We start from the raw sequence: 22,413 nt of genomic DNA on the forward strand, positions 1-22,413 counted from the left end.
TACGTGTTTTTTAAGCTTTTATTTTGGTGATTAACTAACTTCCGCTTGAGACTTCCGGTATGGATTGGATAAATGGCGGCTTTTATTTTGGTTTTATTTTGGTGATTAACCAACTTCCGGCGAGAAGGGTCTAGCTGCAGCCGCAGCCAAGCCAGAGCTGCTCCAAACCACGCCCATTACAAAACACGCCCCCTACAAAACACGCCCATACAACACTACGGTTGCTGTGGAGGCCCTGAGCACTTAGAAAGCAAACACAAAGGAAACAAAGCAATAACCAGATAATTTTTAACAACTTTAACGGTTGATTCACAACATTAAATGCTTTTCAATGCAAACAATGTGCTTGAAACAATAAATATATACAACAATAGAAAGTAAAGTAATAAAAAAAATAAAAGATTGGGATAAAAGATTAATCTGATAAAAGATTAGATAGGCCTGCTAAATCTGGTGCATGCATCTTTTCATTTTTTATATAAGTGACTAATGTATGAGCACAAGGTTATTTTAAACTCAATAAAATAAAAAATATATACAATAATAATAATAATTAGTAGTAGTCATTTCGATTAAAATAGGTTGTTTCCTCCAGCCGTTTTTCTAAGAGCCACACTGTCACAGAGCTTGGCCTACTACATCAGATGCCATAATTATCACTCTAAGGTGATGATTTCTTATGGGTTAACAGAGAAGATTGCTCGCCCTTTGACACAAATAAAATGTATTTATGTATTTATAAATATGACCATACACAGCTCTTTAAAATATGTACCTCAAAACACAAAAGTTGAGACAAATGAATTAGCCAGCAACAACTTTTATTGGCAATAAAATAAAACATTATCATTTCACAGACTATTTTCTAATTCATCCTACATACATACTAAAGTGTCTTCAAAAACTCCTCAGATTCCAGAGCTCTTCTGAGTTTTTCAGCATATTTTTGTAGTTGCTGTAGAGCCTCCTTGCTCATGTTGTTTGTCATGTAATTCACTGATGAGACAAAATGGAAGAAAATAGCGATTAGTAAAAGGAAATTCACACGGAGAGGCTGTCATAAACAATGTAAAAAACAATACTTATAGGTATTAGCACTCTCCTTATGGATGTAGCATACCTCAAGTCATACTGCAGTCCACATTTATACACTTCTGTCGCTCTGTCAATGGAAAATGCATGGACAGCTGAAAGGGCGTGGACTGTTGCCTGTGTCATGAGGTGAACAAAAGGACATCTTTCATTTAGACATTTAAGTTGTCTGTCATGTTGCAGTTAACAAGATATTAACCATAAGTTAAAGACTGACAATAATAACAATTATACAAAATATGTTAATATAATAAATAAAAAAGTTTCATAATTTACCTCTGGCAGAAGCACATCCATAACAAATGCCACGTGATTGTGACATCTGGTTGTCTGTGCTTCAACCAGGCTTGTCAAGAAGCCCAGCACTCTGTCCAGCTGCTCATCCTCCACAAAGAAAATGATCACCCTGCCCTTTGATGTTGCCCATGAGGATGTAACTTTTCATGCGATGACCGCCTGTAAATATATATATTTCTTAGGAGAATGCTCAAAATAAATGTACGAACACTAGGCTAACAGAAAATGTTTCACTTAAATCATTCATTTAACATATTTTGACCAAAATTAGTTACACTATGTGACTTAAATTCCATTTTCAAACTCACTTCAAGATGTTGCAGTAGACCGTTATCCTGAGTGATGAACATTACATGAAGGTCACTAGTGACTTTTCTATGGTGTTCAGCTTGCTGAGCCCTTTCCTAAAATTTGATCAAACAGCATTCAGATGTTAAACGTAATTATTCTGGTTAAGTATATCAAATAAGATTTGTTGTTTGTTGATCCTTTGCATGTCCTTACCACAAGCCTGTCGAAAGATACGTCTTCACTCAGGATCCCAACGTCTCTGGTTGTGGTGACCACATCATGTTTGTTGAGGTAAACAGCAGGCCAACCCAATCTCTGCCTGAGTGCATCATGTTGGAGTACGCCTCTAAGCCTGGAGGCAGCTGATTGAGGGCACCAGGTGGAGATGATCTGCTAATCAGGAGGTTTGAAGGCACTCGCTCACAGGACAATGGGGGAGCAGTGTGTGAGCAGTGTGAGAGGAATGGTTGCAGGGTTTGGACTTTGGAAAAGGAGACTGCAGGACTAAGGCTTGGTTCAAAGGAAGAAGGAGCCGGTGAGCTTTCAGCTATGTGTCTATGCTGCCTGCACTGTGGACTAATTATGTCCACTAAAGTGGTGAATAAGTTATGTGATTAAAGTTAAATGTTATTTAATGTCAAGTTGGTTGAAAACACATTCAATGATGTGGTGTATTTTTAAAAAAGAATATTCAAGCTAAAAGTAATTTGATAAATAATGTGTGTATTTATGGAAGCTAAAAGCTGACAAAATTTGTAAGGTTAAAATCATTCTCAGATACTGCTTTAAAATGTAGTTAATTAATTTTGGGTTTCTAAATATGGGTATTTTTCACTTATTTTCAAGATTAATTTATAGTACTGTACAAATTAAGTATCTGATTTTGGGGTATGTTGATTGATTATGGTTTCTTGGGTTATATTTTTCCTGACTTTCTATCTGTGTTTGTGTTTAAGGTTTTTTCACCTGGTATTGGCCTTGGCAACTTTTCAAATAAAAAAGAAAGAAAAGAAAGAAAGCTGAATCGTGGTCATTGAGTGATTTCCAGTGGAATCTTCTGAATCAAGCTGCCTTTTCAAGTGGGGAAAGCTGCAGTTTAAACCTCATAAGAGTGTGGGCCACTTGACAATGTTAGTCCATGCTGTCATTATAGTCCTTAATCAAGACACACAAAGTCATGACTTAGTGCACAGCTGTAAACACTGGATATGTTGTTCTCTTGGGTTAATCTTCACTCACATTAACATGCTCTCTGGGTGGAAAGCTGTAAGGCCTCTTACAGTACATGTGGTCGGTGCCTGTGGACTTTGAAGAAAGCAAACCATAATTGTGTCAGTTTGTTTTATGGGGATCCAGGGAGGATTGACATTTGCACTTAAAATTATCGCACCCCCATTGCAAATTAGGTTTATTGACAAAATGTACAAACTTTCTGCTTTTTACTATAAACAAATCAAACATGAACAATTTAAATGGATTCAAGAATACATCTGTCATTTTTGCAATAAATGTATTTGTATGTCACTTTCTGACATGCACTTAAACGTCACCGTTTACAAATCTCTAGTCAGTACAGTTATTTGAAGTGATATAACACATGACCCTATTTTTTTAATGTTTTTGTGTGTCAAAATAACACATTGATATGTTGAGTTAAATGACTGACTGATTTTCAGAACGTAAAAGACGACACAAAATGGGTTTGCTAACGCACATTTTCAGTGTATCGGTTTGACGAAATGTGTTTTTTTTTTTTTTTTTTTTTTTTTTTTTTTACAAATAGTCCGGTGTCTTTGAAAAACGGTCATTAATGCTCTTTCTGCCTGGCAAAAGAAATCTCAAACATTAAATTAAACGTCAACATCTTCCCAAAATGTAAACGACCTAACCTGAAACGGCATCTCCATCTTGTCTGCCTACAGGCGCTGCTGACAACTGCGGTTGGCGAACGTACGGTTAAAATGACATTAAGTGTTCAATGTTTACACCTCCTAACCAGGAACTTAAAAATAATATAAATGCGTGGCTGCATTTGCCTTCTTCTTCTTCTTCTTCTTCTTTGACTGCTTGCATTTGCTGCTGTGAGTTTAATCGTCCTTCCCGGCCACCGTAGCAACACGTAGGCGTAGTTTGTAGGGGCGTGGTTTGTATGGGGCGTGGTTTGTAGTGGCTTTGGGGGTCGCAGTCAATAATACCCAACTGCAGCCACTGCGACCCCCGAAGCCACTACAAACCACGCCAGCAGCAAATGCAAGCAGTCAAAGAAGAAGAAGAAGGCAAATGCAGCGAAGATAAGACGGCAATGCCAGTTCAGGTGAGACGCATTTATATTATTTTTAAGTTCCCGGTTGGAAGGTGTAAACATTGAACACTTAATGTCATTTTAACCGTACGTTCGCCAACCGCAGTTGTCAGCAGCGCCTGTAGGCAGACAAGATGGAGATGCCGGTTTAGGTTAGGTCGTTTACATTTTGGGAAGATGTTGACGTTTAATTTAATGTTTGAGACGTCTTTTGCCAGGCAGAAAGAGCATTAATGACTGTTTTTCAAAGACACCGGACTATTTGTAAAAAAAGAACACATTTCGTCAAACCGATACACTGAAAATGTGCGTAAGCAAACCCATTTTGTGTCGTCTTTTACGTTATGAAAATCAGATTAATGACTGAGCAAGGGATGATAACAGAAGTATTGAGGGAACACTGCACGTAGACGCAGAATATTGTCATTTAACTCAACATATCAATGTGTTATTTTGACACACAAAAACATTAAGAAATAGGGTCACGTTTTATATCACTTCAAATAACTACTGGCCAGAGATTTGTTAACGTTGACGTTTAAGTGCATGTCAGAAAGTGACATACAAATACATTTATTGCAAAAATGACAGATGTATTCTTGAATCCATTTAAATTGTTCATGTTTGATTTGTTTATTGTAAAAAGCAGAAAGTTTGTACATTTTGTTAATAAACCTAATTTGCAATGGGGTGCGATAATTTTAAGTGCAAATGTCAATCTTACCTGGATCCCCATAAAACAAACTGACACAATTATGGTTTGCTTTCTTCAGAGTCCACAGGACACCGACCACATGTACAGCAAGAGGCCCTACAGCTTTCCACCCAGAGAGCATGTTAATGTGAGTGAAGATTAACCCAAGAGAACAACATATCCAGTGTTTACAGCTGTGCACTAAGTCATGACTTTGTGTGTCTTGATTAAGGACTATAATGACAGCATGGACTAACATGATGTGGTCACCACAACCAGAGACGTTGGGATCCTGAGTGAAGACGCATCTTTCCACAGGCTTGTGGTGAGGACATGCAAAGGATCAACAAACAACAAATCTTATTTGATATACTTAACCAGAATAATTACGTTTAACATCTGAATGCTGTTTGATCAAATTTTAGGAAAGGGCTCAGCAAGCTGAACACCATAGAAGAGTCACTAGTGACCTTCATGTAACGTTCATCACTCAGGATAACGGTCTACTGCAACATCTTGAAGTGAGTTTGAAAATGGAATTTAAGTCAAATAGTGTAACTAATTTTGGTCAAAATATGTTAAATGAATGATTTAAGTGAAACATTTTCTGTTAGCCTAGTGTTCGTACATTTATTTTGAGCATTCTCCTAAGAAATATATATATTTACAGGCGGTCATCGCATGAAAAGTTGCATCCTCCTGGGCAACATCAAAGTGCAGGGTGATCATCTTTGTGGAGGATGAGCAGCTGGACAGAGTGCTGGGCTTCTTGACAAGCCTGGTTAAAGCACAGACAACCAGGTGTCACAATCACATGGCATTTGTTATGGATGTGCTTCTGCCAGAGGTAAACTATGAAACTTTTTTATTTATTATAATAACATTTTGTATAATTGTTATTATTGTCAGTCTTTAACTTATGGTTAATATCTTGTTAACTGCAACATGACAGACAACTTAAATGTCTAAATGAAAGATGTCCTTTTGTTCACCTCATGACACAGGCAACAGTCCACGCCCTTTCAGCTGTCCATGCATGTTCCATTGACAGAGCCACAGAAGTGTATAAATGTGGACTGCAGTATGACTTGAGGTATGCTACATACATAAGGAGAGTGCCTCAACCTATAAGTATTGTTTTTTACATTGTTTATGACAGCCTCTCCGTGTGAATTTCCTTTTACTAATTGCTATTTTCTTCCATTTTGTCTCATCAGTGAAAAACGGCTGTTGGCTGATTACATGACAAACAACATGAGAAAGGAGGCTCTACAGCAACTAGAAAAATATGCTGAAAAACTCAGAAGAGCTCTGGACTCTGAGGAGTTTTTGAAGACGCTTTAGTATGTATGTAGGATGAATTAAAAAATAGTCTGTGAAATGATAATGTTTTATTTTATTGCCAATAAAAGTTGTTGCTGGCTAATTCATTTGTCTCAACTTTTGTGTTTTGAGGTACATATTTTAAAGAGCTGTGTATGGTCATATTTATAAATACATAAATACATTTTATTTGTGTCAAAGGGCGAGCAATCTTTTCTGTTAACCCATAAGAAATCATCACCTTAGAGTGATAATTATGGCATCTGATGTAGTAGGCCAAGCTCTGTGACAGTGTGGCATCTTAGAAAAACAGCTGGTGGAAACAACCTATTTTAATTGAAATGACTACTACTAATTATTATTATTATTATTATTGTAAAATATTTTATTTTATTGAGTTTAAAATAACCTTGTGCACATACATTAGTCACTTATATAAAAAATGAAAAGATGCATGCACCAGATTTAGCAGTCCTATATAATCTTTTATCCCAATCTTTTATTTTTTTATTACTTAACTTTCTATTTTTGTATATATTTATTGTTTCAAGCACATTGTTTGCATTGAAAAGCATTTAATGTTGTGAATCAACCGTTAAAGTTGTTAAAAATTATCTGGTTATTGCTTTGTTTCCTTTGTGTTTGCTTTCTAAGTGCTCTGGGCCTCCACAGCCACCGTAGTGTTGTATGGGCGTGTTTTGTAGGGGGCGTGTTTTGTAATGGGCGTGGTTTGTAGCGGCTCTGGCTTGGCTGCGGCTGCAGCTAGACCCTTCTCCAGCGCTGCATAAATCGTGATGCATGCTGGTTAAAATGTGTCCACGATGACCTGGATGGGAGTGGTTTCTGCTCCGCATCTGATGTCACATGACCTTAAGTTATCGCGGGAGCGAGGCTGCTGCAGAGCATTCGCGCAGTTGCTCTCCAGGTACTGCGCGACCCCAGACCCACCTTCATGACGTCAGGACTTTGCCCTAATTGGCTCTCATCTACGCTGACATATATGACGTATGTTCCGATGAATTTCCATATCCATAAGGCCTCTGCCTCTTTTCTACTCAAATATCAAATACTTTCAGATAAGTAGCAGCCGTGTGGCTGCACCTGTGGGATAGTCAACATGAATAAACCTATAAAATCCTTCATGTAACGCAACAAGCCTGAAAGATGTCGTCAGCTTAGGGTGATGATGGAGAAGTGGTTAACTGCTGTGTCCAGTGTTATCTGTTCTATCCACTCTTATTAATTAACCCTTTCTGTTCCCGTCACATTAACAATACAAAGAATTATCCTGAGCTATTCTGTGTGTGATGAGATGGCGCAGTGGGTCAAGGCATCTGATTCAGTCATTTGTTTTGATTATTGTATTTCATTCATTCACTGAAATGTATTTCATTCATTGTGAAAAATGTTGCTATGAGAAAATGCTTCATCTTATGTTATGCTTATTTGTTAAATGTAGTCAGCAAATTCCCCTCAGCTGTGATATAATCATGCACATAAGCAAAGTTGTCATCATAATAATAACTGTTGTAATTGTACTGTATTGTTATTAGGCAAGACTTACTATAATATACCAGATAGACAAAGTTCAAATGTATTTAATGGTGACATTACAAGGAAAACAGAACATGATCATTTACAGTAAGACAACATTTAGGCTCTTCATCTACTCTTGATGAGCCACTGTGTGATCGTTTGAAGTGAAGCAATTACAAAGTATCCAAATTTGAAGTTGTTATTGTGACAAAGCTGTCACATTCTGTTGTCTCTAAATATGAACTGTCTGTCATACACATAATCAGATAAATACATCCTCTGCAAAAAGACAGGCTTGACACAGGTCTTGATCCCCGGTCGTCTGCATGCAACACGGTAGCAGTTCCACTGCTCTATTCCCTCAGCTCAAATGTTTTAGTTAGCTACTACTTTGAACATCTCTGATTGAATAATTTCCAAAGGAGATTAATATGAGAAAAAGGCCAGCAAAGTTCCCATAGCATCAGGTAAGAAAACTGATCGCAGTCGTTGTTGATTGTAATCAAACATTAATGGAATTTCAATTTCCTCCACTTCTTCGCCGACGAAGAAGGCAAACACCGCAAGCTCAGCCAAGTCACGTCACGTCTACGGGAAGAGAGAGTGTCCTACTTCATAGCAGCGTTTGTAGCCCCGCCCCTGCTGTCGCCAGCAGATCGCGCTGATGCAGTCAGGCAGCAGGAGGTCAACTTGAACGCGCCTATTGTATATGGCGGCGCCCTTGTCGGCCATCTTGACTGCAGATGGGAATGGGAGAGGTGGTGGTGGTGGGGGTGCAATAGGTCAACAGGCTTAGATCTACTGTCTTACACTGATTCTGATTCTAACCCTACCTTTCATATTTTTTTAATGAATTTTTAATGTAGGCCTATATCAAAATGAAGCTAAATAGCTCAACTAACATGCCATGTGAGCATTGGCTCAAAATCAGAATAGGACAGTGGAGCTATGACACACACCTTTTATTGCATTTGAACACATTTAATATTTTTAATGTATTTTATACTGTAAATATGAGCATTAGAGCTCAATAACTCCCAGGTCATGTGACCTTATTGGCTCAGAATCAGTGTAGGACAGTAGATCTAAGCTTGCTCTATGACACATACCTCTTTTTATTGCATTTGAACACATCTGTTTTTGTTTTTTTTTATGAATTTTTAATGCCTTTCATAATGAAAGCTAAATATGACCATTATAGCTCAATAACTGCCAGGTCATGTTACCTATTGGCTCAAAGTCAACACAGGACAGTAGATTTGGGCTTGCTTTATGATGCGCACCTGCTTTATTGCATTTTACTTGCCCTTATAATTCTTGTGAATTTTTAATGTAGTTCTCATATTTCACAAAATAAAATCTTAATACATATAACACCGACGTTTTATTTTGAAAAGCGGAAGTTTCCAGACGCTCTTGTAAGTTAGCGCTGCCTTTTCCACTTGCTTCTGTGCGTTTGCCATAAAGTCTGTAATAAGGACGCACTTAAAATGTTGGAGCGGCTGGCTTGACTACGTGAAAACGAAAGACGGCTGGCGTGACCGCAGTGGATTACTCTGCAGGTAGGCTAAGACATATTTTATTATCACACCGCATGTATTTATTCTTATTCTTAAAGGCGTAGAAATGGGTTTCAGTGGTGAACTGTTGAATTTATAGAGAGGATAGAACTTTGGTTGTCCTGAAAAAGGTCAGTTTTGGGTGACACTCGACGTTTTCACGGTGTAAAATGATTCTTAAATGATAAGAATGTGCTGAAAGTCCCGCGACAGCTGAGGGGTGTGTTCACGGTCGAGTAGCGATTTTAAAATACTGTTATTGTTTGAGGGCGTCCATTTTTAGATATTTAATATCCAGAATTCAGGGGGAAAGATGGCGACTGGACCGTTATCTGAAAAGTGCGAAAATAAAAAACATTTGTGTCTCGTGCGCCATGGAGACGATGGAACGTGAGCAGATAGAACGTGCAGGTGTGAACACACCAGGGCCCGTTTCTCTGTGTGTAGTTCAGTTTGCTGCTGCAATTGTTGACACTGAACTTAAAATGTAACTGGACATGTCCAGCAGAGTTCAAGCTCAGAGGTAATCATATTGACGAAGGACTTGTCACTGATGTGTTCATTCAGCACAGTTTGTTCTTGACGTGTTGGGACTGAAAACGTTGTGGAGAAATGAGAGTGCCATCCTGCGTCCTCACCGCCGTCTCCTCCACACCGCATGATTTACAACTAATAAACATCACATTGGCTTTATTAGTTTACCCTGCAGAGAAGAATTGTGTGCTCATTTTGAATTAAATGCTGTTGTTAACTGCGCACGTTTTAGCCAAGGTTCGCACACTTTGTCAGATTTTACAGTGTAGAGTTACATGTAAAAGTAGTCATCATACAGATCGGCCTCTCAGAGTGTCATACTGTATAAAAGTATAATGTGGCGTTCAGACCGAACACGTTAGACGCGAAGTTAGCGGCAACTCTACATTGAAAATCAATGTAAATGGCGCAATGACACGCGATTCAGGCGGCGCGAATGGAGCGTCTGAAGCGACGCGAATTAAGTTGTAAATATCGAACTTTTCAGGCGGCATCGCGCCGCAACAACCAATCAGCGACGAGTTCAAGCCAACAACGTCACTCACGTAAGGTTGTTTACACTCAGACCAGTAAGGAGGAGAAGCTAATTGTAGCTGTGTGTGGGCACCGACCCGAGCAAACAGGTCCTTAAACTGGGCTCCGGTCAGCCTGAGGTACTGCTGGAACTGGTCATCATCCAGACGGAGCTCCTGGAGGAGACAGTGAAATTCCCCCAGCTCCGTGCGTCTCCAGAGGACTTAATGAGCCCAGACACGACAGCGGTTGGTTTTCCAGCATTTCTGGGACTTGTACAGCAGGTACAGTGCAGCAACGGTGGTGATATCAGCCATGATCGATGTGGAAAGAGAGCGGGTTGAGAAATACTGGTTCAAAAATGAGCGGTCAAGTGCGTCGTCATTTTCCTCCCCTGAGCATCAAGCGCGACAAGCGTCCAGACGCGAATAGTCCAGAATGATCAAGCGGCGCGATACAAGCGTCTCAAGCGATTGTATTCGCGTCTATCGCATTTGGTCTGAACGCCCCTTAAGTCTGGAGTATTGGTATTGATGCATTAGCATGTAAGCAGATTTGTAATGTTGTATATGGTCCATGTGAAGATAATTATAACAACTTTGTTAAGTAGTTGATTTGAAGTAACAAATAATCACCTTTTTCTTTATTTTTTGTCTATATCTGCAGTCATATAAATGTAGTGAAGTACAATTTATCCCTAAATCAATAGAATATATTTTATTTCAGGTAAAAGTGTCTCAAAAGCAGCTGGTTTTCAATGTGTGTGACAGCAGTCCAGTAATCCCAGAGAGAATTAAGACTATGTCTTTCTCTCTGCAAGATTTCAAAGACTAGAAAACTCTGCTGACTATCGGTGTCCCCTGCAGAGTGCAGCTCCTTCTGTGTTGACTGCTCCCTCCATGTACAGTGGACAGGGTCATGTAGGCACCATGCAGCCAGGTCACCTGCACTGTCAGCCAGGCGCTTATAGCCAGGTACAGATCAGACACTAAGCATTGGTTAGGCCAAGATAAATCATTAGATCAGGGTCTGTATGATACAGATGTTTGTCAGAGGTGGATGCTCTGTGTGAAATGATGACTTTGTTTTTTCCTGAATGTAACGATGCACAACACATGTAAAGTGTCTGAACGCTGAGTGTGGGTTCATGTATGGAGGGTTTTATGGCTTTATTAAATGTCTCTCTCTTTCTACAGTACCGCCCCTTTCAGTGGCCCGTGAGCAGCGTCCTGATACCTGTCAGTCACCCTGCTGCTCCTCCTGTACACACAGTAAGACCCTGGTTTACCACACACACTCAGTGCGTTTACATGCACAACTTAGCCGGATTACAGCCATAGTTTGACTATGCTACTCAACCAGACAACTGCAATGATCCGAGTATACATGCCGGTGAGAAAATCGGATTATTGGGCCGGAGCATGTCATACCCTGGTATGCTAGGTGGCGCTGTACCCATTTCAACTAGTGGTAACAGAGCCACCTCCGGCTGACCTCTTTACGTCACCAGCTGCCTCGGCATTCAAGAAAGATGGTGTACGAAGAGCGAGACGAAGCTACATCTTTGTACAATTCGTATATGGTGTACATGATAATAACACAAACTAGGTGCACAATGGCGCTCTTTCTTGCGGTGATTTCGGAGGAAAGAAGCCGCTGCCGCCACCACCATCCGTCTACTTCCAGCTCACGGCCCCGGGGAAAAAATCTCGCGCCTGCGCAGAACGCAAAATCCGATCCGATCTGATTGAACGTATACATGCAGGAGTAATGCGACTGTCAATCGAATAATCTGGGTGCTTTAATTCGACTATGAGAAATCCGATCCGGTCCGATTGTAGTCAGACTAATGTGTATACATGCATCTTAAAGATCCGATCATAGTCGGACTAACCCAGTAATTTGGTTTTCTTGTGTCATGTAAATGCACTGACTCTGAACATCTCCACTGTTGCAGCAGACAGCAGGTTTAGTGCTGTAGGAGAAGGATATCTGTGCAGGAACAGTTACACAAGTAAAATCTGACTTTGTCCTGCAGTTCCAGTTCAAAGGTCCTGTTACTCCACCTTAAATTCATCAGGGACGTTTGGACAGTTAACCATAGGCCTGTTCAGGTGTTATTTAAACCTGTTGGCTGTGTTTTCCTGCTTGTATGTCAGTTAAAATGCTCCTATTTTTCTGTCCCCTTTATGAGTAATAGGGTAGTTGTAAGCTGACTTGTTACCTGTGTAGCAATGGAGAGCCAGTGTTCACTCTTCCAGCGTTTGCTGTGGACACTTTTGATCAAAATGTACTTTTCCCCCCCTTTTTGACTTTCTCATGATCAGTCTTTTTATATTTACTTCAATCAGCTGTTGTTTGATTTCAGATGACTGTTATTTATCTGTACATTTCTGACTATCAGTGTCTTTAAATGGATTCAGATGTACATTGCAGCACAGACAAGGTTACATTTTACACACGTCTTGTATTTTCCTGCTTATCATCATCATCATCAACGTTTCCACAGCGTGGAATGTTTGGAAAAATGTTTTCTACAGTCTAAATCATTACATCTCTACAAAGATTGACAGCATTAATGAGGAGCTGTGTGCATATTTGTGTGTGTGTGTTAACGAACAGTGTGTTGTCTGTACACATTGCTCACACACTACTCACACATGTTTACATCACCATCACTGGACAGGAGTCACTGCAAACAGTTTTCTTTGGCTGATGTCAGATGGAAAGTGTAAAGACGTGTTTGTTTTTGTGTAGGGCAAGAAGAGGAAGAGGGAGAGCAGAAGAGCTCCTAAAGGTCAGGACTGACATGTGATGAAAACTAGAAGACATTTGGTTGTTAAACTACATTGTTTTTACAAACAAAATAAAATGTACTTGTTAAGGTGTTTAGTACAAATAGTTCAACATGGAGCAAAACAACTTCCCTACAGTGAACAATAAGACTGAGGTACAATCAGGGATGTGCACATGATTATAGAGGGGCAGGGGCTCAAAGTCAGAAAAGGGCAGTACGTACACGCGTACAGCGCGTGCCAAACTTTTTTCAGGCCTTAATGACGCAGTATGTAGATTATTCATCCATCCATCCATCTTCTTCCGTGTTATCAGGGGCCAGGTTGCGGGGGCAGCTGCCTGAGCAGGGACACCCAGACTTCCCTCTCCCCGGACGCTTCCTCCAGCTCCTCCGGGAGGATCCCAAGGCGTTCCCAGGCCAGCCGAGTGACATAGTCACTCCAGCGTGTCCTGGGTCTTCCTCGGGGTCTCCTCCCGGCGGGACATGCCAGGAACACCTTCCGAGGAAGGCGTCCCGGGGGCATCCTAAACAGATGCCCGAGCCACCTCAGCTGGCTCCTCTCGATGTGGAGGAGCAGCGGCTCTAATCCGAGCTCCTCCCGGGTGACAGAGCTCCTCACCTCATCTCTACGGGAGCGCCATGCCACCCTGCAGAGGAAACTCATTTCGGCCGCTTGTATCCGGGATCTTATTATTTTGGTCTGACCAAAAGTTCATGGCCATAGGTGAGGGTAGGAACGTAGATTGACCGGTAAATCGAGAGCTTTGCCTTTCGGCTCAGCTCTCTCTTCACCACGACAGACCGATACAACGACCGCATTACTTCGGTTGCTGCACCGATCCGCCTATTAATCTCACGTTCCATCCTTCCCTCACTCGTGAACAAGACCCCAAGATACTTAAACTCCTCCGCTTGAGGCAGGAGCTCTCCCCCAATCCGAGGGAGCAAGCCACCTTTTTCCGGTCGAGAACCATGGCCTCGGACTTGGAGGTGCTGATTCTCATCCCAGCCGCTTCACACTCGGCTGCAAACCACCCCAGGACATGCTGGAGGTCCTGGCTCGAAGGAGCCAACAAGACCACATCATCTGTGAAAAGCAGAGATGAGATCCAGCGGCTCCCGAACCAGATCCCCTCTGGCCCGTGGCTGCGCCTAGAAATTCTGTCCATAAAAATAATTAACAGAACCGGTGACAAAGGGCAGCCCTGCCGGAGTCCATCATGCACTGGGAACAGGTCTGACTTACTGCCGGCAATGCGAACCAGGCTCCTGCTCCGGTCATACAGGGACCATACAGGGACCGCACAGCCCTTAATAGAGGGCCTCCGACCCCGTACTCCCGGAGCACCTCCCACATAATGCCACGAGGGACACGGTCGAATGCCTTCTCCAAGTCCACAAAACACATGTGGACTGGTTGGGGACACTCCCATGAACCCTCGAGCACTCTGGGGAGGGTATAGAGTTGGTCTAGTGTTCCACAACCTGGAAGAAAACTGCATTGTTCCCCCTGAATCTGAGGTTCGACTATTGGCTGAATTCTCCTCTCCCGTACCCTGGAATAGACTTTCCCAGGGAGGCTGAGGAGTGTGATCCCCCGATAGTTGGAACACACCCTCCAGCCCCCCTTTTTGAATAGGGGGAACACCACCCCAGTCTGCCAGTCCAGAGGCACTGTCCCCGACTGCCACACGATGCTGCAGAGGCGTGTCAGCAAAGACAGCCCCACAACATCCAGAGACTTGAGGTACTCAGGGGCGGATCTCATCCACCCCCGGTGCCTTGGCACTGAGGAGCTCCCAAACTACCTCAGTGACTTCGGCTTGAGTGATGAATGAGTCAACCTCTGAGCCCCCAGCCTCTGCTTCCTCCATGGAAGGCGTGTCAGTGGGATTGAGGAGATCCTCGAAGTATTCCTTCCACCGCCCGACAATGTCCCCAGTCGAGGTCAACAGCTCCCCACCTCAACTGTAAACAGTGTTGGTGGAGGACTGCTTCCCCCTCCTGAGGCGCCGGATGGTTTGCCAGAATTTCTTCGAGGCCGATGGGTAGTCTTCCTCCATGCCCTCCCTTAACTTTTCCCAGACCCGAGTTTTTGCCTCCGCGACCACCTGTGCTGCCGCACGCTTGGCCTGCCGGTACCCGTCAGCTGCCTCAGGAGTCCCCCGAGCCAACCAGGCTCGATAGGACTCCTTCTTCAGCTTGACAGCATCCCTTACTTCCGGAGTCCACCACCGGGTTCGGGGATTGCCGCCACGACAGGCACCGGAGACCTTATGGCTCCCTGACAGAGGGTTCCGCCAGACGTTCCCAGCAGACCCTCACAATACGTTTGGGTCTGCCAGGTCTGTCCAGCTTTCTCCCCTGCCAGCGGATTCGACTCACCACCAGGTGGTGATCAGTTGACAGCTCAGCCCCTCTCTTCACCCGAGTGTCCAAGACATACGGCTGGAGGTCAGATGACACGACTACAAAGTCGATCATTGACCTCCGGCCTAGGGCATCCTGGTGCCAAGTGCACATATGGACACCCTTATGCTTGAACATGGTGTTTGTTATGGACAAACTGTGACTAGCACAGAAGTCCAGTAACAAAACACCACTTGGGTTCAAATCGGTCCCCCAAAAAAGTCCCCCAGTAGAACGATGGAGTCCCCCGGTTGGAGCACTCTCCAGTACCCCTCCCAGGGCCTCCAACAGTGAGAGACCTATCCCCGACCCGAGAAGCAACCCTCACGTTCACCGGGGTAAACTCCAACACATGGCGGCTGAGCTGGGGAGCTATAAGCAAGCCACACCAGCTCGCCGCCTCTCACCACGGGCAACTCCAGAATAGAAGTGAGTCCAGCCTCTCTCAAGGAGTTGGGTTCCAGAGCCCAGACTGTGCGTGGAGGTGAGCCCGACTATCTCTAGCCGGTACCGCTCAGCCTCCCGCACTAGCTCAGACTCTTTCCCCCCCAGCGAGGTAACATTCCACGTCCCCATGGCTAGAGTCACCGTCCGAGGATTGGGTCGCCGGGGCCCCCGCCCACGACTGCGACCCAAATCACACTGCACTGGCCCCTTCTGAACCCCCCTGCGGGGGTTGAGCCTACTGGAGGGCGGGCCCACGTCGCTCGTTCGGACTGCGCCCGGCCGGGTCCCGTGGGCAAAGACCCGGCCACCAGACACTCGTCTGCGAGCCCCAACCCCAGGCCTGGCTCCAGGTTGGGGCCCCGGTGACGCCAATCCGGGTGACGTACACTTCCTCGTTGTTAATTTCTTCATTAGGGGCTTTAGAGTTGATTAATTAATGTAAAATTGATAAACAAAGTACTTAAAGAATGCTAACTACTTAGCTGTGTATCCTGTGTAGCTGTGAGTGATATGCAATTGCCATTTATTTTGTGTCAACAAATTATTGTCAACATGATTTTATCCACATTATCATAATACTAAGGTTTGGAAGACATGCAGTTCAGCTGCAATTCTTAAAAAGCAATAAAACACTGGATTATTATTTGGCTATTTATTGGAGGGCAAGTGCTAAAAATGTTACAAAACCAAGAAATGACTACTGTGACTGCTACTGTAAGTAGGATCAGCATGTTTACAACAGTAAAGTCACAATAAACTCAATATCTAGAGGAAGCTGAAGATTTGTGGCAAGATAAACTGCCGACACGGACAGCCGTCAGATTAGATTATTCTTAACTCTCATTAACAAACAGTTAGTTTAACAAGCACAAATGGGCGCTTTTCTGAAATATGACTCATATTTAAGAACGTTAAATAAGTGGAAGGCGACTTGTTAGCCCCCACAAGGAAGTTATGTTAATGGGTTTATAACTCACAAAGGTTAAAGTCGCTCCACTGTCACGTCTCATCTATGGGCTTCGTGGAGTTCTAGATGAGACAGCGGCTCCTCTCTCTCTCTCTCGCTTCCTCTGTGAGAGACAGAGTGGATCTGCAGCGGACAGAGAAGCGGCATTATAGGCTCAACACACACCCAACACTTTATTACGTATGAAATGCGTACGGTAGATAACCGTGGCGTTTTTATACCGCCGTTTTTTTTTATATCCCTATGCACAACAGGAATTTATTTATTTCTTAAAAAACACACAAAAAGGGCACTTTTTAATGTGAGGCAAAAAGGGCAGGGGCTCAAGCACCCTTTGGGCCTCATGTGTGCACGTGCCTGGGTACAATGGCTCCTGGTACAGTATCTTTAAAGGTGTAATATTTTTAATCAGAAGAGAAAGCTCTTCATTGACTGACTGCTTCTTCCGTAATTGATACCTTGATATGAGGCAGAGACAAGAGCCAAAGCTCAGTAAACATTAAGTATCAGAAATGACAGCAGGCTTTTAAGACAATAACTGCAGTGGTTCATTAGTGGGAAAATGTTCCATATACACAAGGTAAACAAACAAAACAAAAACACAAACAAACAATACGTCAGGGTGTTACTTCTTGCAAATATGAACAAGGTGTGGTAGCTACAACTCTGAGGTGTCATTTCTAGTTCCAGGCAGCCTGACACGCTCAGGACGTCTTGTTGTCTCCTGAATTTGAACTTAAGCATTAATGTGAAAACGTTCAAAATAGTCTTAACAAATAATACTTGTCTTATCAGGTATTCCAATCATTTATTTTAGAGACACGAAGGAAACATTGTGTATGTTGTATGTGTATTTATATGTTTATATGTATTTATATAATACAGTTTTGTGTGTATGTATTATAAATGCAGTATATATACACTTGTATACTATTGTATAAATAGAACATGTTCATGATGACAGTCTGGAGTTCCAATGATTTCTATAACTCACATTCTTCTGTGATGGAACGAGAGGAACTCAATTCATGATGTTCGGTTCAGTAATTAATTTTATTATAGGTCTGGGTCAAAAATAGCTATAAGTAATGATCAACTGCCTTAAAATGTAGTCATAAATCAAATGAAGAGAAAACAAGTAGTGTGAGACTGGTACATAAAGTCCAACAGCACATCTCTTGCACACATTTAATGAAACATATATTACAGATAAGGTTTTAATTTAAGGGCTTATGTTAGCTTGACTACTGAATAGTAGCTAGCTAACACTTGCATTAACATAAGCTGGTTTAAGTGTATTACTGGCAAATTAACTTGGTTCAGACCATCTCTAATTTTTACTGATTTGATAAGATTTGTGAAGCCTGAATTAAATTTCTATTCGTAAAAAGCTAATGTTATAAACAGACTACATCACGGTCACATGACTTAAATGGCACCAACACTAAGTGTCCACCCCTCCTCAATTACTATTTTCTACAAACTGATCAATGTACAAGTTGTAAAGGTACATTTAGAATAGTTTGTGACTAAAGTTAGCCTTTGTAGCCAGACTAGTGAGCTTCATCAAACACTTCAACGTAAGGCTTCACGTCCTCTCAATCTCCTTCCTCACCTCGGTTAACCAGATGAGATCCGAACAAAAATTCATCAGCAATCAATACACAGTAAAATGTGCCAACAGTTGGTGGGTTAGGGTTAACGATAATATAGTGTGGGTTCTTTCTTGTGACAAATGTACTTATTGTAAGTTGCTTTTGGACTAAAAGCATCTGCTCTGCATAAGCAAGGTATGCAGTCAGTTATTCAAATATTTTTGTTATAACATGTGATTATATAATACATGCACACATATACATTTTTAATTCAAATATATATAAAAAATTGCAGAATACAAGTAGGTAGGCATACTATAAAAAGGTTGAACATGTTTCTCAGACAAGCTGCTCTGTTGTTCAAAGCCGTGTCTCCACTGAAGGAGCATCAGTGCCCTCTGCTGTCTGTAACGGAGAAGGTAAAAAGCTTACAGCACCTGGTATTCCCAGGCGGTCTCCCATCCAAGTACTAACCAGGCCCGACCCTGCTTAGCTTCCGAGATCGGACGAGATCGGGCGTGTTCAGAGTGGTATGGCCGTAAGCAAAGGAAAATGAGACAAACACACTATTTATACATGTTCACTGGCTCCATTGTGATCATTTTCTTATATCTATGAATGAAACATTAGCACAGTTGAACAAGTTTTGGGGAATGCTATTGTTTTCAGAGTGTGGGTACATTTCAGCATTTCTATCCCTCGAGGTAATCACTGAGATATACCAGTGCAGCACAGCTGAAGAGAAACTGCTGTCAGAAACACAAGTCTGACTGCTGCAGGGTCTACTCTGTGAGTGAGGACTCAGGTAAAGTACAAGTACCTCACAATCTTTCTGAAGTACAATGGGCTACCACTGAGTAAATAATCAAACATCAACAGGCCACTATTGAAGGTGGCGAGTGATAATTAAATGGTAAACTCCGGAAACACCAAACAGGGACGGATAACAGAGAGCTCAAATATTTACTTTGCGATGTCTCAGGCCTATTCATGTCATTCCTCGTTAGTATAGTGGACAGTATCTCCGCCTGTCACGCGGAAGACCGGGGTTCGATTCCCCGACGGGGAGTTCCTTTTCTTCTGGCAGTGGTGGTACTTTTTAGCATGGTTGTTCTCATACCGGACATGGTATATTCCCCTGCTGTTCATTCTCCCTTTTGTAATGGAAAAAAAACACAAATAGTATAATTATTTTTTTCAGGGACTGTTAATCCACAGTATGATTTGTTTTCAATATGGACACCATGTGGCGGTTAACAATGTCTAATTATCACTGGAATCGACACGTGTCTCTGCTAAGTTTGCATTATCACAGTGGCCAAGCTATCTAACGTTAGTGTGCTAACAATAGCGCCGCTAAGCTACCTCCGCAACACACTTAGCATTTTGTCGTGTTCACGGATAAAAACAAATGAAAATTGTCCTCCTTCGAGCCGGATTTGAACCAGCGACCTAAGGATGTCTGATGCTCAACACTCTACAGTCCTCCGCTCTACCAACTGAGCTATCGAAGGGGTTGGAACTAGGAGTTGAAAGTAGACTTGTTCCAACTGAACCCCTGATGTTCCTCTGGACAGATTCACACTGTGGCTTTAAAATCTATTTTGCTGCAGTTTGTAGAAATAGCAGTTCTTTGAGGTTTTATCCAAAAACCAAAACAAATAAAGTGCAGTTTTACCTCGTTCAGCCTGGTGCTTCTCATTCACTGCTGCATTACCAAATGAACCTAACAAATGTATCTTTTCTGGTTGTCTAATGTGGTACTTAAAGCATAGTTGTTTTCACTTTTTCATAAGACTCGAGACTCAAATAGAAAGAAGTAAAAGTCCTTCAAATGTGAAGTATTGTCTGCAAGTAATTTAAAATACTCTGACATTTGTTTAAGTACTAGTGTGTGGAGACTTACTAAAGCTCTGTACTGTTAAGATTTATGCATTTGAATTTTAGCTGTCTGAGTATTGCCTAACTGCTGTGACGAATCACTATGCACCTATGACCACCTGACCCTAAATTACTGTGCACTTACATTCACCTGCCTGATTTATGCATCTGTTTGATTTATGCACCTGCCTCATGTGAGTCTAAGACATGGTGACTATCACTGCCATGCACCAATATACTGTTTAATAAAAGAGCTGTACGTATCCTGTTGATAAATGAGATAGGTTGCAAGCATTAATCCTTATGAGGGGTTAATACTGTAATAAACCTTGTTTCTGTCGTAAGAGATGTAGAGAACCCGTACACAGAATGTTTCTACTGCACACACAATTAAGAAGGAGGAAACCCAAAGGTACCGAAAGTAATAATCTTTATTAACACAAATTCATAAATACAGTGCCTAGCCACGCACACAGGTATGGGACACAGCCTGAGTCAGATAGCCTACTCTCCTCTATGCCCCTCATGGGCCGAAAACAGGTGTCGGGGCACTGTCAACATAAACCACACCACACTGGAATTACACCCCCTTAGGGCGCTGCAAACACTGCACAGCAAAACACTATAGACACCCCACAGGGCACAGCACACAGGATTACACTGCAACCAAACCTATTCTCCACAAACACGTGATAAGGGCACACATGCTGGGACACTATGGAAACTGTCTATCATCCCAAGCTGCCCCTCCCACCCCGGCACTGTGACTACACTGCTGACTCTGACTGAAGCCGGCCAGCGCCAAAGCTCAGTGAGGCGTCTCCACGAGCAGCAGCAGAGCCTCGCCACCAAGCTCGAGAGCGGACAAAAGTACTCCTACGTTTTCATTTAGATGGTTTTACTTTGAGATTAGCCTGACGTGATTTGATTAACACTTCATCCAAACGTGACAAATGCTCATGAAAAGTCCGGCCAAAAACAATAATGTCATCCAAGTACACTAAACATGTTGTCCACTGCAGATCTTCCAACACCAGATCCATCAATCTCTGAAAGGTACTTGGGCTATTGCACAGGCCGAAGCTCAGTACATTGAACTCAAAGAGGCCCTGACGCATAATGAATGCGGTTTTAGGTTTATCTTTGGGATCCACCTCGACCTGACAGTAACCACTGGCTAATTCGAGAGTGGAGAACCAACAAGCATTGCTCAAACTGTCAAGGGCATCATCAATGCGGGGCAGAGGGTAGGCATCTTTTCGAGTCAGGTCATTCAGTTTACGATAATCAACACAAAAGCGGACACTTCTGTCTTGCTTGCGGACCAAAACCACAGGCGCTGCCCAGGGGCTGTGAGAGGGCTGAGCAATGTCATTCTCAAACATCTGCTTCAGATGCTCCGATACTTCATGCTGCAAATGGAGGGGGACGCGACGGGGAGGTAACTTCACTGGTCTTCCCCCCCTGTGTCAATCTGGTGCAAGGTAAGATGAGTCCTCCCCAAATCATTATCCCCCAAACTGAACACTGATAAATTCCAGTGCAGCAAATCCCAGATGGCTGCCAAATCAGGGGTCTCTAACGCTTTCTGGTGTAACCCAAGGTGTACTAACAGCGTATCAGCTGTCCAGGGTAAGCGCGACACACCCCCTGTCTCTACCGCCCCCAGATGTTCTGCCCTACTCCCCACTTCAATATCAGTATGCCACATACCCACTTTCACTCCTTCCTTCAAGGTGAGAGCATCATCAGTTACATTGATGACCCGGACCAGCAGGGTGCCCTGTTCCATCTTACAGACCACTTGTGCCACTATGACATTACAATGGTTAGACACTGATCCAGCAGGCTCAAGCATTCCCTCTCGACCAGGCCCAATAACGCTTTCTACCCTAACAGTAATGATGCCAAAGAACCAAACTCACACACAGTGTGCCACTTTCCTAGGATCCCCATCCCCCCGCCATTTGTAGCAGAAACGTTCCCCTGGTGCCGAATAGCTCTGACCCCCCCTTGGTGATAGCTAACCAAACCCCTTTTGGAATGACAGACAATGTTGCCCCACTATCCACTAACAGGATGGAATCTAACCCACCTACTTTTGCTGCGATATACCCCAAACCCCCATGGTTACTTGCAGAGGCCTAGTTTCCTCTGCAAGTATCGGCAATCACGT

The 22,413-nt window shown here is 42.7% G+C and overlaps 3 long non-coding RNA genes and 3 other non-coding genes across 7 annotated transcripts; 3 read left to right on the top strand and 3 right to left on the bottom strand.

Moving 5' to 3' along the window:
• Positions 1-1,022: 1,022 nt before the first annotated feature.
• Positions 1,023-1,958, bottom strand: LOC115573725 (uncharacterized). The gene is made up of 4 exons (XR_003982341.1): positions 1,894-1,958; positions 1,698-1,793; positions 1,369-1,548; positions 1,023-1,209 (listed from the first exon to the last, which is right to left on the bottom strand). It is a non-coding gene; the product is annotated as an uncharacterized LOC115573725 (long non-coding RNA).
• Positions 1,959-3,521: 1,563 nt separating this feature from the next.
• Positions 3,522-6,106, top strand: LOC115573724 (uncharacterized). Its single transcript, XR_003982340.1, has 7 exons — positions 3,522-3,994; positions 4,756-4,824; positions 4,909-5,001; positions 5,102-5,197; positions 5,347-5,523; positions 5,681-5,769; positions 5,894-6,106. It is a non-coding gene; the product is annotated as an uncharacterized LOC115573724 (long non-coding RNA).
• A 2,890-nt stretch (positions 6,107-8,996) lies between these two features.
• Positions 8,997-13,288, top strand: LOC115574570 (uncharacterized). Of its 2 annotated transcripts, XR_003982512.1 has the most exons (4): positions 9,017-9,097; positions 10,962-11,115; positions 11,338-11,412; positions 12,899-13,288. It is a non-coding gene; the product is annotated as an uncharacterized LOC115574570 (long non-coding RNA). The 2 variants fall into 2 exon arrangements; XR_003982513.1 differs by lacking the exon at positions 10,962-11,115 and having other exon boundaries at positions 8,997-9,097.
• A 5,493-nt stretch (positions 13,289-18,781) lies between these two features.
• LOC115574698 (5S ribosomal RNA) lies at positions 18,782-18,900 on the bottom strand. Its single transcript, XR_003982554.1, has one exon. It is a non-coding gene; the product is annotated as a 5S ribosomal RNA (ribosomal RNA).
• A 453-nt stretch (positions 18,901-19,353) lies between these two features.
• Positions 19,354-19,425, top strand: trnad-guc (transfer RNA aspartic acid (anticodon GUC)). Its single transcript has one exon. It is a non-coding gene; the product is annotated as a tRNA-Asp (tRNA).
• Positions 19,426-19,780: 355 nt separating this feature from the next.
• Positions 19,781-19,870, bottom strand: trnay-gua (transfer RNA tyrosine (anticodon GUA)). The gene is given in 2 exon segments: positions 19,781-19,816; positions 19,834-19,870. It is a non-coding gene; the product is annotated as a tRNA-Tyr (tRNA).
• Positions 19,871-22,413: the final 2,543 nt, after the last annotated feature.

The sequence above is a fragment of the Sparus aurata genome, chromosome 22 (assembly GCF_900880675.1).
Source record: "Sparus aurata chromosome 22, fSpaAur1.1, whole genome shotgun sequence".
Lineage (NCBI taxonomy): Eukaryota > Metazoa > Chordata > Actinopteri > Spariformes > Sparidae > Sparus > Sparus aurata.